The following is a 14043-nucleotide window of genomic DNA, read 5'->3' as shown; positions in this document are numbered from 1 at the left end:
CCACAAGGTTGCCTCTACAATCTTCTGGAGGGACAACCAGAAAATAGCCGGCCCTTGGGAGGGAAATACTGTATAATATCCAATCCCTCTAGATATTCAGGCCTTCATCTTCCATATTTCCTACATGTGCAACATTAGCACCTCTCAGTGAACCCGCTAGGGTGGGTGACAGGCACACAATGTCTACTAGAAGTCCATATGTTGACATCTCTTCAAAGGCAATTGGGCTTCCAGGGATAATTGCCACTTTGGGAGTTAGCCCTGCAGGCCATTTGGGCCCAAACCCTTACTACCCTTCTCCTAAGGTTACAGACATGCTCCAGGATCAAATCTCCACTCCACTTTTATGGAATATCTGGTCTGTTGCCTCTCACCAATTTGTTCTTAAGTCAATTACTAACTCCTATAACCAGGACCCTGCCCCCTTGTAGGCAACCAGTCTATTATTAAAATACTCTTAATGCACCTATCAGGGCTAGATAACCCATTCCTTTTTAATTACCTAAAGTGGGTCTATGACAACCAAATGTTTACCATTGGAAACACCTTAAGCTGCTCTTATGGAGGACAAGGGGAGGAAATCATTGACTTACAATCCCTTAGAGCAGTAAGAAGATAAGGCTTATGACCCTTTCACTATTTCCCAGTCTCAGGGCACAGGCTTGGATTGCTTTACATCAAGGTATCTACTTCCATCTGTGGTGAAGTGAAGTGAAGTCACTCAGTCATGTCCGATTCTTTGCGACCCCATGGACAGTAGCCTACCAGGATCCTCTGTCCATGGGATTTTCCAGACAAGAATACTGGAGTGGGCTGCCATTTCCTTCTCCAGGAGGTCTTCCTGACCCAGGGATTGAACCCAGGTCTGCCACCTTGTAGGCAGATGCTTTACCATCTGAGCCACCTGCGATGAACAAACTGTCAATGAGTTAAAAGTACAACCCCTTAATCCTACCCAGCACTGGTCATTCTGGAGAATTTGGGGATGCCCAACTCCAGTCTGGGGGGTCCCAAGAGGTCAACATATCTTGATCTGCCTAGGAATCTGGTCCTCAAAAGGTTGCCACACCTCAACCTACTTGGGGATCAGCCTGTCTAGGGGTCCCAGAAAGTCATCATGCCTTGACCTGCTCAAGGACCCAATTCTCGGGAGACCGACCTGCCTCAACCTGCCTGGGGATTTGATCTCCAGGAGGCTGTCACCCCTCAGCCCACAAGGAGCTCAAAGACCGCTGCTGGCCCAGCCCATCCAATGATGTGGGACCAACCCAGGAGAGGACTGGCAGATGGACTTCACCCAGATGCCAGTTTCTCAAGGGTGTAAATACCTATTAATCATGATAGATACATTCACAGGATGGATTGAAGGCTTTCCCACCTGGACTGAGAGGGCTGAGGAGGTGGTTAAAAAAAAAAAACAAAAAAACTGCTCCATGAAATCATTCCGAGATTTGGTCTGCCCAGGTCATTACAAAGTGACAATGGGACATCATTTACTTCTAAGTTCACCAAAGAGGTCTCTAAAGCATTGGACATTACTTAATATCTCCATTGTGCCTGGAGGCCTCAGTCTTCAGGAAAAGTAGAAAGAGCCAACCAATTCTTAAAATCAGTGATAAAAAAGATAACCCAGGAGACCTCCCTGGAATGGAAGGAGGCTTTAACAATTGCTCTCCTCTGCACCCATATTTCCCCTAAGGAACAGGTTGGTCTTAGTCCTTATGAGATGCTATATGCGAGATCTTTTGTTTATGTCGATGACCTCTTCCTAGATCCAGAGGTTCAGACCCTCCAGTCTTATACCATGGCCATTGGGGAATTCTAACTCGTGGGGTGTGAACCAGGACCCAAAAGATTCTAAGGAGTCACCACTATATGCTCCAGGAACTCAAGTTCTAATTAAAGTCTGGAAAGATGGGCCCTCAAAGGCTCAACTCCAGCCCACATGGAAGGGCCCGTACCCTGTAATACTTCCTACCCCCACAGAAGTCAAGGTACCAGGACTGACTCCTGGATTCACTACTCACAAGTCAAGCAGTGGAAGAAAACAGAAGAGGACACTCAATAAACCTGTGAGGTCCTGAGAGATCTCAGATACCTATTCAGAACTACAAATGAGTGCCATTCTAATGAACACCCCCAAAAACTAATTTCTGAGGATAAGATTTCTCAAGGCAGCTCTAACAACCAACACAGTTTGGCAGGGATTGTACTCCAAAGCAGACAGGAGATAGATCTTCTGATCCCTGAACAAGGAGGGACTTGAGCCATCCTAGCAATGGGAATTTAGAGTTGGCTAATGCCTCTGCTAGTCCTTGTTATGCCATATTGATACTGCTTATGATTGCTCCATGTATTATCAATTGTCTAACCCATTTTGTCTCTGCCCAAGTCAACAAGCTACAACTTGCAGTGCTAATTCAACAAGGATATATAAAACTACAGCCAACCACAGAAAATATCACTCACCCTTAGATGGACACTGCTATAAGGACTCTGAGGCCTGAGACTAGCAAGAGGGGGAGGCCCAACGTCCCTCGCCATCCCAGTTCAGCAGGAAGTAGCCAGAAAGACCTCAATACCCTTATTCCCAAAGAACTGGGCCTCCCATCTCTTGAGAGGGGAATGTTAGGTAGTTAAAATAGGAAAAAGGAGTCCAGAATGGTGGTGGCTAAAAGACAAGGAAGGGAAAAGCCTGCAAAAATAGAACAAAGGAAGGTCCGAGGACCAGAGTGAAGACCTCAGGTAGAACAAATAGCACTCCTGGCTAGCCCAATTTACATAGGGCAGGCCCAGGGGGAGGAAAATAAAAAGTATAAAAAGAGGAGCCGAAGGGCCGGGGGGGTCTCTCTCTCTCCCGTGTGCTCGCTCTCTCTCTCCTCTTTGCATCTTTGGGTCAGCATGCCCTCATGCCTCAAGGATGTATTTTCCTTTTATTTTCTAAATAAAACTGAGCTGTAACACAGAACTGTAACACTTATCTGTCCAAGAGCTATAACATGATCTGTCCAAGAGCTGAGAGCTATAACAAGGTCTGTCTGAGAGCTGTGACACACCGAGGGCTTTCACGTCCATTGCTTCAAATTTTTGTTGAGAAGAGACAGAACTGAGGAAAATTTCACACTCCTCTGACACGGCCCCATCACTTCATGGCAAATAGATGGGGAAACAATGGAAACAGTGAGAAACTTCAGTTTTTTGGACTCCAAAATCACTGCAGATGGTGACTGCAGCCATGAAATTAAAAGATGCTTACTCCTTGGAAGATCAACCTAGACAACAGGTTAAAAAGCAGAGACATTACTTTGCCAACAAAGGTCCGTCTAGTCAAAGCTATGGTTTTTCCAGTAGTCATGTATGGATGTGAGAGCTGGACTATAAAGGAAGCTGAGTGCCAAAGAATTGATGGTTTTGAACTGTGGTGTTGGAGAAGACTCTTGAGAGTCCCTTGGACTGCAAGGAGATCCAACCAGTTAGTCATAAAGGAAATCAGTCCTGAATATTCATTGGAAGGACTGATACTGAAGCTGAAACTCCAATACTTTGGCCACCTGATGTGAAGAACTGACTCTTTGGAAAAGACCCTGATGCTGGGAAAGATCAAAGGCAGGAGGAGAAGGGGACGACAGAGGATAAGATGGTTGGATGCCATCACTGACTCGATGGACATGAGTTTGAGTAAGCTTTGGGAGTGGGTGATGGACAGGGACGCCTAGTGTGCTGAAGTCCATTGAGTCGCAAAGAGTTGGACATGACTGAGTGAATGAACTGAACTGATTGTAATAGGTGAAAGAGTATGAGTTGAACTCCACTGAAACAAAATTGAAACAAAAAAGGAGAAGAGTTTTTCCGTGCAGGGATGAGCTAGTGGAAAGCCATGGGAGGATATTACAGGGGAGGGTGGTCAATGTTTAGTTTGTGGAAGTCAGGCTCCTACTCTCCCAGAGATTTCCTTGATGAATACATTTCAAAAGGATGGCTCCCAGGATCTAGAGAAAGACAGTCTTTGTTTCTAAAATGCTCAAGAGGCTAGAGAAAATCTACATGTCAAAGAAACAGGGAAAGAAAGTAAAATGGTGTTTTCTAAAGTAAATGCTCTAAGATAAGAGGTTGGGAGTTAAGTTAGAAAGAAACTTGTCAAAAATTTATTCAGTTTGAGAGGAATATTAAGGCTATCTTGATCAGAGCTCAGAGTGCCTGATTTATTGTCAGTAGATTGTGTATGATATCACCTTGGATCAAAAAACCATATATGAGGTAAACAATGAACATATGGGGATGGGATCCTCCATTCCAAATACACCTCATGACTTAGAAGGTACCAGCCTGGTAAAATGTTAAGATGACCTCTTAAATATATAACTGAGATACCAACTTGGGGATGATGCTATTCATGGTTGAGTGCTATCCTTCAAATCATGAAATATTGTTGAGATAATGGACATTATTTGACGTTAGAGCCCTATGAGAATAAATTAACCTAAGAAACAGGAGATAAAACAGTGGTACTTCTCAGTACTCTTCCAGGGGCTCACATAGGGATTTTGTACTTCCTGTGCCTATAAGATTAAGCTCTGCTAGACCAGAGGTCCTAGTCTCAGAAAGTACTCTTTTAACAAGTAACACAGTAAATGTTCCAGAAAACCTAAATGCAGGGTTGCTGCCTGATTATCTTGGACTTCCAAACATAACAGAACAAACAAACAAGAAAGCAAAACAAACAAGGAAAATGTTACTATGCTAGCAGGAATAAAAATCTGATTCAGTTCAGTTCAGTTGTTCAGTTGTGTCTGACTCTTTGCGACCTCAAGGAATGCAGCACACCAGGCTTCCCTACCATCACCAACTCCTGGAGCTTACTCAAGCTCATGTCCATCGAGTCAGTGATGCCATCCAGCCAACTCATCCTCTGTCGTCCCCTTCTCCTCCTGCCTTCAATCTTTCCCAGCATGAGGGTCCTTTCAAATGAGTCAGCTCATCACATCAGGTAGCCAAAATATTGGAGTTTCAGCCTCAGTATCAGTCCTTCCAATGAATATTCAGGACTGACTTCCTTTATGGTTGACTGATTTGATCTCCTGGCAGTCCAAAGAACTCTGAAGAGTCTTCTCCAACACCACAGTTCAAAGCATCAGTTCCTTGATGGTCAACTTTCTTTATAGTCCAGCTCTCACATCCATACATAACTACTGGAAAAACCATAGCTTTGACTAGATGGATGTTTGTTGGCAAAGAATCTGATTACAAAGAGATAAAACTGCTGCCATGTGATGGAGGTGTGTGTGCCTGATCAGCCACTCAGTCATGGGAAACTCTTTGCTGTCCCATGGTCTATAGCCCATCAAGTTCCCATGTCCATGGAATTCTCCAGGCAAGAATACTGTAGTGGGCGGGTTGTGTTGCCTACTCCAGGGGATCTTCCCCACCCAGGGCACGAACCTGTGTCTCCTGCATCTCCTGCATTGGCAGGTTGATTCTTTACCACTGCATCATGATGGAGATAGGAGATTTATCATTAGAATTCAAGGTATTTCTCTGCGAGTCTCTTGGGGCTTTGCTTCCATGCCAAGAAATATTTATTAAAAGGTAATTATACCAAGTATGTCTTTACAAGGGCAGGTTATTCAGAGACACAGAACCCTGAAGGATGAAGGTCTATGTTTTTACCTATTAGAAGCCAGACCTATTAGAAGGCTGGCTGGAGTAAAGGGAATGTAGAAAAAGAGTTGAGGAGGAGTATGGAGAGTAGTTTGTCTCACTTCTCCCATTATATTTCTAAAATAATACTGTCACTGGCCATCACATGAAAAAGCAGTGATAATACTGAAATACTTAATGTATTTAACAGGGAACATTGGAGGATCTTGGAGAAGGAAATGGCAACCTACTCCAATATTCTTGCCTGGGAATTCCCACAGATAGAGGAGTCTAGTGGGCTATTGTCCACGGGATTGCAAAAGAATTAGACAAGACCTAGCGAGCTACCCAACAACAGTATCAGTGGGAGGATCTGACCGCGGCAAGGAGTAGACTAGTACAGATCCTCTGGGTAGCCCTCCCAAATCCCTTCATGCCTTATTATTTAAATGCCTACTAATTTATTTCCAATTGCCGTCATTAGTATCTCATTGCACAAGGGCTTACCTGGAAATGTTTCTGCCCATGCACACAACAGGCAGGATGTGACAGTAAAGCTTTCAGGATTAGAACTCAACCATTGGCTCTCAGAGTTAATTTTAAAATGCCCGAGTCCCTTTGTCCTAAAAGAAATATCTCTGAACCCTGTGGTCTACAATGTTCCCCAGATTGGTTTTCTATGACAGCAACTTGCTTGGTTGAATCCTTGTCTCAAAGTCTGTCTGTGGGGAAATCCAAATTAAAACAGACTCCAAGAGCAGACTGACTGGGTTTCTACATTTCATCTGGAAACCTATCTTTCTAATAACTTTTCCCCCCTCTTCTCTTCCTTCTTCTTGTTTTCTCCCTTCTTCATTTTGCAAACCAAACTTATGTTAGAATATAATTTATTTTTTGCAATGTGATAGTGCTAAATTTTTTATAACATTAGCTAGAGAAGATTTAATTTGTCACTTAGCCTTTAATAACTTGTTTCCTCAGAGGTAAGATAGCATAGTGATATTTACTTCCAGAATATTTATCAGTAATAAATTATGTATTTCAGTTCTATATCTGGCATATACAAGATTCTCTCTTTAAATAATCTGCATTTATTTAATGATACATCTATTTCTTTAATAAGAAGCAGTCTAAAAAGATATTTTATACTTATGCCTGAATAATATATATAATTAACATTAATTATATAGGTTTATATGATAATCTGCACAGCATATGCAAGAAAGCAGCATCAGGATATATTCACTTAAATATATTAAATGATCATGGCAGTGATCTCTATAATATCATCAAACTGAAACCACCCAAAGTTTCATGAATAACATCATGGATAAATAAGTTGTAGAATAGTTATCTGATATAATACAATGCAGGAATAAAAATTAACAGGGTACAACTATTAGCAACAATATAGATATTCCCACAAATACAACCTTGAGTGAAAAATAGCCAGTCACACAGAGAAAACTTACATACACTATTTTTCATTCTATTAACATAAAATGCAAAAGTAGGCAAAATAATCTGTGTTACAATGAGGATAGTAATTAATCTGAAAGATACGTAGAGATAGAAAACATAAAGAAGGCTTTTGGTATGCTGAAAATATTCTGGTTTTTCATCTGGATATTGGTTACACATAGGTGTGCAGTTTGTGAAAATTTAATGAGTTTTAGAGTTTTAGTATATGAACTTTGTGTATGTGCACACGTTAACAAAAAAGTTAAGAAAAACTAGATAAAGTTAAAATCAGAATATTTTTCTGAATGTTATCTGGCACAACTAGGTTTTTCAAATAGTAGAGTTCATTATTTAAACACATCAAAACATTTCCTTTGACATTCATCATGATTTCAGCTGAAATACTTTATTATTGCCAGGTAATTGATTCCTATTGTATCATCATTTATTGGGTAGTTCTGTGTTCTTTGAAATTCCAACATCTTATAATAAGCATCAGAATACTTTTTAAACTCAGTTAAAATTCATGACAGGTTTGACAGATTCTGATTCAAAACATTAAATGTATCCTTCAAATTAATTTTCTTGATATTACTTTGAAATGCTTTAAAATTGGCTTTCAACATTTAATTTTATTACATAAATCATAACAGACAGATAATATTTCTTGGATACTTATATTCTCATTATATTCTCTTATCTCTTTCTTTGTTCTTTTGAGTTTTTTCTTATAGTTCAGGACAAAAATTGCTTATCATTATACCTTAATATCAGATGATAAACTTTATTTTATTTAATATTTTGATTTGTTAGAGATTTGAATGATTATAATGACAGGGAAGAGGTGCCAGTAGTCAACAGTGAAAAAGGTCTCTTTCCATGTTAATATCAAGGTCATGTACAACTTGTGAAATTTGGTTTACCAAAGTTTACATTATCTTTATCAAAAATGTAAAAATACAGTTATGTTTATAAAATCTACTTTGATTAACTGATTCCTCACTCACCATCTATAGAGCAAATAATTGGACCCTACATCTAAAGAGTTCATTGTCTCATGGGACTGGTATAAAACAAAAACTACATTATGTTTCAATTGTATTACTACAGACAGTAGAGGTTTGAAGAATTTCTAAGCAAGCACTGTTGAATCTTTCTGGGTTAGTAAGTGATGGCTATTTTATCATATTTCATTTAGATAGTTTAGCCAAATTAGCAATTAATGGTTATTTTCTACTCTGCCATTCATTCATTCATCTATTCATTCATTAATTTCCTTAGCTCTAGGTTTTCTTCTCCATTTAAAGTCAGCTCTTAAAGCATTTTGCTTCCATCTGCATAAAGCCACGGGTAAATTTATGCTGCTTTCTTTACCAAATAAGTCTGCCAACACAAGATCCAAAATGTATTTCCTCCAACGGTTTAACAAAGATGACCTCTCTGTGGTCTTAAATGACATGCCAGGCATTGGAAAAAGATCAAGGGGAAACAAACAAGAAAACACTTTCCAAACAAAAGGAACTCAAACTTAACTCTTAAAGAGATGAATAAATGTTGGGCTTCTCTGGTGGCACAGAGGTAAAGAATTCGCTTATGATGCAGGGGATGTGGGTTCAACCCCTGGGTCAGGAAGATCTCCTGGAGAAGGAAATGGCAACCCACTCCAGTATTCTCGCTCAAGAAATCTCATGGTCAGAGGAGCCTGGCAGGCTATAGTTCATGGGTTTGCAAAAGAGTCAGATATGACTCTGTGACTATACAACAACAAAATACTGGGGGGAAAAGTAGAAGGGATGATAGTATTAGGGAAAGATACCTGAGAAATTTTTACTGAACTGATAAAGGGCTTCCTTTCAGGGAGTAATGGCTTCTCTGGGAATAGCCAATGTAATATAATGATGACTAGTATAAGAATTGTGTGACACTTGGTATTTTATGTCTGAAGAGATGGACTACATTTGACATCAGAGGCTGCTTGAAGTCCTTTATATCACATTAAATCAATCTGTCACTTTGGGAACCCAGCCACCATGTTATTAGGAAGCACAGACTACATGGAGAGACTTGTAATACACATTTTGGTCAATAGTTTCAACTAAGATCTCAGCTAACAGCCAGTATCACTACCAGATATGTAAGCAATCAGTCTTCAAGATGATTTCAAAACCCAGACATCTAGTTGCCCCAGAAGCTAGACACAAAGTAGAACAAGGATGATCTATCTCCACTTGAGCCCTGGAGACTGGCACAAACTATAGATGAATGAGTATAAAATATATTTGTGTTGTGCTAAGCCACCAATTTGGGGGAGGGGAGCTTTTTTTTTTTTTTACTCTGTACATAATGACTAGAAAGATCAATATAACTGTGTGAGGCAAAGTAGCTCTGAAATGAGACTATGAAATATTCATTTGTGCAGGGTCTTCATTGTGGCACAAGGGCTTCTCACTGCCAAATGTGGGCTTTCTAGTTGGGCTCTTCAGTGGCAGTGTGGGATCTTAGTTCCTTGACCAGGGATCGAACCTGCATTCCCAGCATTGGAAGGCAGATTCTCAAGTCCTTGAAATACTCTTGAAAGAACCCACAGATTAGTAAAGCAGCATAAGATGAGCACATGAGTGTCTCCAGTATAAAGAAGAATATGGTATGTTTTTAAAGCATGTTATCAGTGTCATAATGGTCCTGAAGTTTGTTGAGATAGGACATGTACAAATTTTGTAGTCAGGAAGTGACTTAAGGAGGAGGTGGCATTTGAGATGTGCTTTGTATTATTTACTTCCAGGAAAACTATGTTTTTATTCTTATACAAAATTTGTATGTTGAAGATAATTTATGACAATTGTACAGGTCTAAAAAAATGTAATTTTTTTTAAAAAGTTCCCATTCTCAGTCAATATTCTGTCTAAAGATAAGTGTGGGGTGAGATTCTCTCCATAAGGGGTTCTATAATAAAATCTTCAGAGTATGCAAAGAGATAAATAATACATATTTACTTGCTTCTTATCTTTCACCAGGGTCAAGGTGATACTTGAGATACCTGAAAGATAATAAGGTATACTTGATGATTTAACCCATGAACAAAATAGCCTCTATCAGAGCAATTTGTGATCTGAGCAGTTAAGGAAGGGTAGATCTGAAAACTGCTGAGAGTTAAAAATACAGATTTTATTCTTTTCTTTTTTGCCCTCCTCCAGTTAAGTGCTTCTCACCTGCTAGTGACTATCCCACTGTGGATGCCTCCAGGAGAATTACCTTCTGACTATCAAACCAGAGTTATCTTGAAGAGCCTCACATTACTGTTTCAATTCATATCTAGAATTTTCAAGTAGTGAAGTGGCCTCAAGGCTAAGTCAGAACACAAACTGTAAGAGTTTCAGAACTTAGATATTTCTCGAAAAAAACAGAAACTCAAAAAAGAGATCTACACAGACTTTGTACTATCTTTTAGGACAAATTTATCTTAAAGAACTTTTTGTAAGGTTGAGCTTATCAGATAATTGTTCATTTTTCAACACTGAATAAAACCAGAATTGAAATAGCTAGTGAATAATCTTAAATACTTGAATATTCCAATATAACTAAACTATATGATAACTATAGCTTAGAAAACTAAGCTATAGTTTTCTTGATTAGTGACTTAGTTCTCTGCCTCCTAGCCTAAAAGCAAAGAAATCCATTGATTCAATTTGTTCTATCATGATAATCTGCTGACACATTAGCACTTAAATTGGCTCAATCACACTAAAAACACATTTGTTTCTCCTTTGTTATGAAAGCTAAAACTGATAAATTAGCCCACAATCTCATTCAATATAGATTTTCCTAAAGCCCCACACTGATTATCAGCTATATTAAAATAATATAAACAATTATGCCCTCTGGATGGTGAGGTATTGAGAGGAAGGATATTTCACCAAAAATCAAGAGCATACATGTAACTATTTCCCATATCTGTAATTAAAATAAAAATAAATTACAATGCTCAACTGAAAGAATGTGCTTCCCTCAAAGGTGAATTTGGCGAAATTTGGAGACATTTTTGTTGTGCCAACTGGATGGCATTTGTTAGGCAGTCAGCAATTCTGTTAAATGACAAATAAGGATGGCCCCACAGCAAACTGTCTGCTCCAGAATTTCAATAATGCCAATGTCAAAAAACTCTGCTAACAACCTGCTAAATGGAAAAAGATATCTGCAAATGATATATCTGATAAAATGTTATTATAAAAAGATATACAAAGAACTCATACAACTCAATACAAAATACTAAAAACAAACAAGCAATTCAATTAAAAATTGGGCAGAAGAACTGAAAAGATATTTTTCCAAAGAAGATACACAGATGGCCAAGAGACACATGAAAAGATGCTCAATATTAATCATCAGGGGATACAAATCAAAATTACAATGAAATACCATCTTATACTTATCAGAATAGCTATAACTAAGAACAACAAACAACACGTTTTGTGAGATAATAGAGAAAAAGGAATTCCTGCTCACTGTTGCTTAGAATGTAAATTGGTGCAGCCACAATGGAAAACAGTATGAAATTTCCTTAAAAAAGTAAAAATGGAACTACCATATGTTCTAGCAAATTCCATTTCTGGGTATTTATCTAAGGAAAACAAAACACTAACTTTAAGAGATACTCACCCTTCTGTTCATCATGGCATCTTTACAATAGCCAAGATATGAAATCAACCTAAGCACCTATCAATAGATGAATTGGATAAAGATGTGGTGTGTAAATGAAATGGAATATTAGTTATTCATTAAAAAAGAATGAAATCTTGCCATTTGCAACAACATGGATGAATCTAGGTAGTGTTATGCTAAATAAGTCAGACAGAGGAAAACAAATACTGTATAATTTCACTTATGTGTGGAACCTAAAAAAATCAAAACAAACAAATGAAGCAAAGTGGAAACAGACTCATAAATAGAGAGAAACAAACTGGTAATCACCAGAGGGGAAAGGGAAATAAGTGAAGAGGATAAAGAGGTACAAACCTCCATTCACACAATAAATAAGTCATGAGGATGCAACGTATGGCATAGAGAATATAGTTAACAATATGAAAACAACTTTGTATGGTAACAGACAGTTACTAACAATATCATGAAGCTCATTTCAAAGTGTGTATAAGTGTCAAACCACTATGTCACATACCTGAAACCAATATTCTATGCCAATTATATTTCAATTGTAAAGAGAAAAAAAACTGCTATATACTCTATTCCTCTTGTTGAAAACACACTTTTTTTTCATTTAGATTGCAAACAACCAAGCAAGAGTTAGTACATTTACTTTTCATACTTTCAATTTTTAGATAAAATATTTCCATTTTTATTTAAAATGTTTAAAATGTTAAAATTTAAATTTAATGTTAAAATTTTTAAATGTTAAAATTTAAAATGTTTAAAATTAATAAATTAGTGATTGTGAATAATTGTGATGTTTCTTAAAATAAAAGAAATATTTATTGATCCATTGAAGTTCAAAAAAAGTACTTGAAAAAATCAGTAGTTTAGGTACAGATGAGTGCTATTTTTATCTGAAGCTTTCTTAATGAGTTGTTGTTTAGTAGCTCAGTCATATCCAAATTTTTTGCAACCCTATGGACAGAGGCCTACCAGGGTCCTCTGTCCATGGTATTTCCCAGGCAAGAATATTATAGTGGGTTGCTATTTCCTTCTCTAGAGGACCTTCCCAAACCATGGTTTGAACCCCCTGCCCCTGCATTGGGCAGGTGGATTCTTTAGCACTAAGCCCTTCTTCAATGTGTATCCAGGAGTAAAACTAACAGATGGGATATTGAAAAGATTAATTTGGCATATCTTGTAAGGTGGTTTGAGCTTAACTCTTCTTGAGTATATAGGGGAACCTGAGAAGGCATGGGGTTGCAAAGAGTTGGACATGACTGAGCAACTGAACCGAACTGAAAGAGGAATGAAGGTGATGATCTTAGTTGCGTAATCTAGTAATCATTATTCATAGTGGCAGAGATTCTTGTTCTTAAGTGAAAGCAGGTACCTGGCTCCCTTCCATCATTTCAGTCAGTAAATTAAGAAGCTATCTGAAGAAGCAATCTAAAAACTCGATAAAATTGAAAAAAAGAGAGAGAAAAAAGAAGGAAGGAAAGAAAGAAAAGAGATTGAAATAAGAAACCTATAAATGTTAATATTTAAAATAATCTCTGTCTGGAGATATCTCTTTCTAAGTGATGGTATTTGAAAAATCTCCATTATGGCAGTGATTTTCTTTTTATTCTGAACATGCTTCTCTCTCTTTTATGACTTAAATGAACTCACCTTGAAGACAGATGAGTCTTTTGTATAAAATATTAGAAAATGGATTGGAAGAGGAAGTTGTAAATAAATTCCTACTTTAAAAAATACAGTTACTTGTCTTTTCACAGTAATATAAAGTGGCTCTTTTTTAATTCTAAACATTTTGAATTTTTTGAAAACTCATTTTATAATTTCAAGTGTACAATATAACTTTATATTTTAAATACAATTTAACAGAATTGATGAAACCTTCATAATTATTCCATTAACCTCTGGAAACATTCTCACTTCCTCCTTCAACTTGGTAGCTGAATGAAAACAAACCAGGGGACCTTATTTATTGGTTATCCCTGTCTCATTTACAAGCCAATTAATTTACATTTCCAGCATTTCAATTACATGACTCCATTACTGCCCCAAATAGTTTGTAGAGAATAGCCTTCTAGGTTCAAACTATTCTGAAATTCAAAAAATTTTGTTTTCTGTCATTTGAGAAACCAAAAAAGGTACATGTTAATAAGATGTGACATAAATCCAAAAATATACTATTGTGTTTGGGGCGGGGGGGGCTTCCCCAGTGGCTCAGTGGGTAAAGAGTCTGTCTTCAATGCAAGAGATGCAGGGGACACGGGTTTAATCCTTAAGTCAGGA

Source organism: Cervus canadensis, chromosome 5 (assembly GCF_019320065.1).
Source record: "Cervus canadensis isolate Bull #8, Minnesota chromosome 5, ASM1932006v1, whole genome shotgun sequence".
NCBI classification, from domain to species: Eukaryota; Metazoa; Chordata; class Mammalia; order Artiodactyla; family Cervidae; genus Cervus; species Cervus canadensis.
This window is presented reverse-complemented; position numbering follows the sequence as displayed.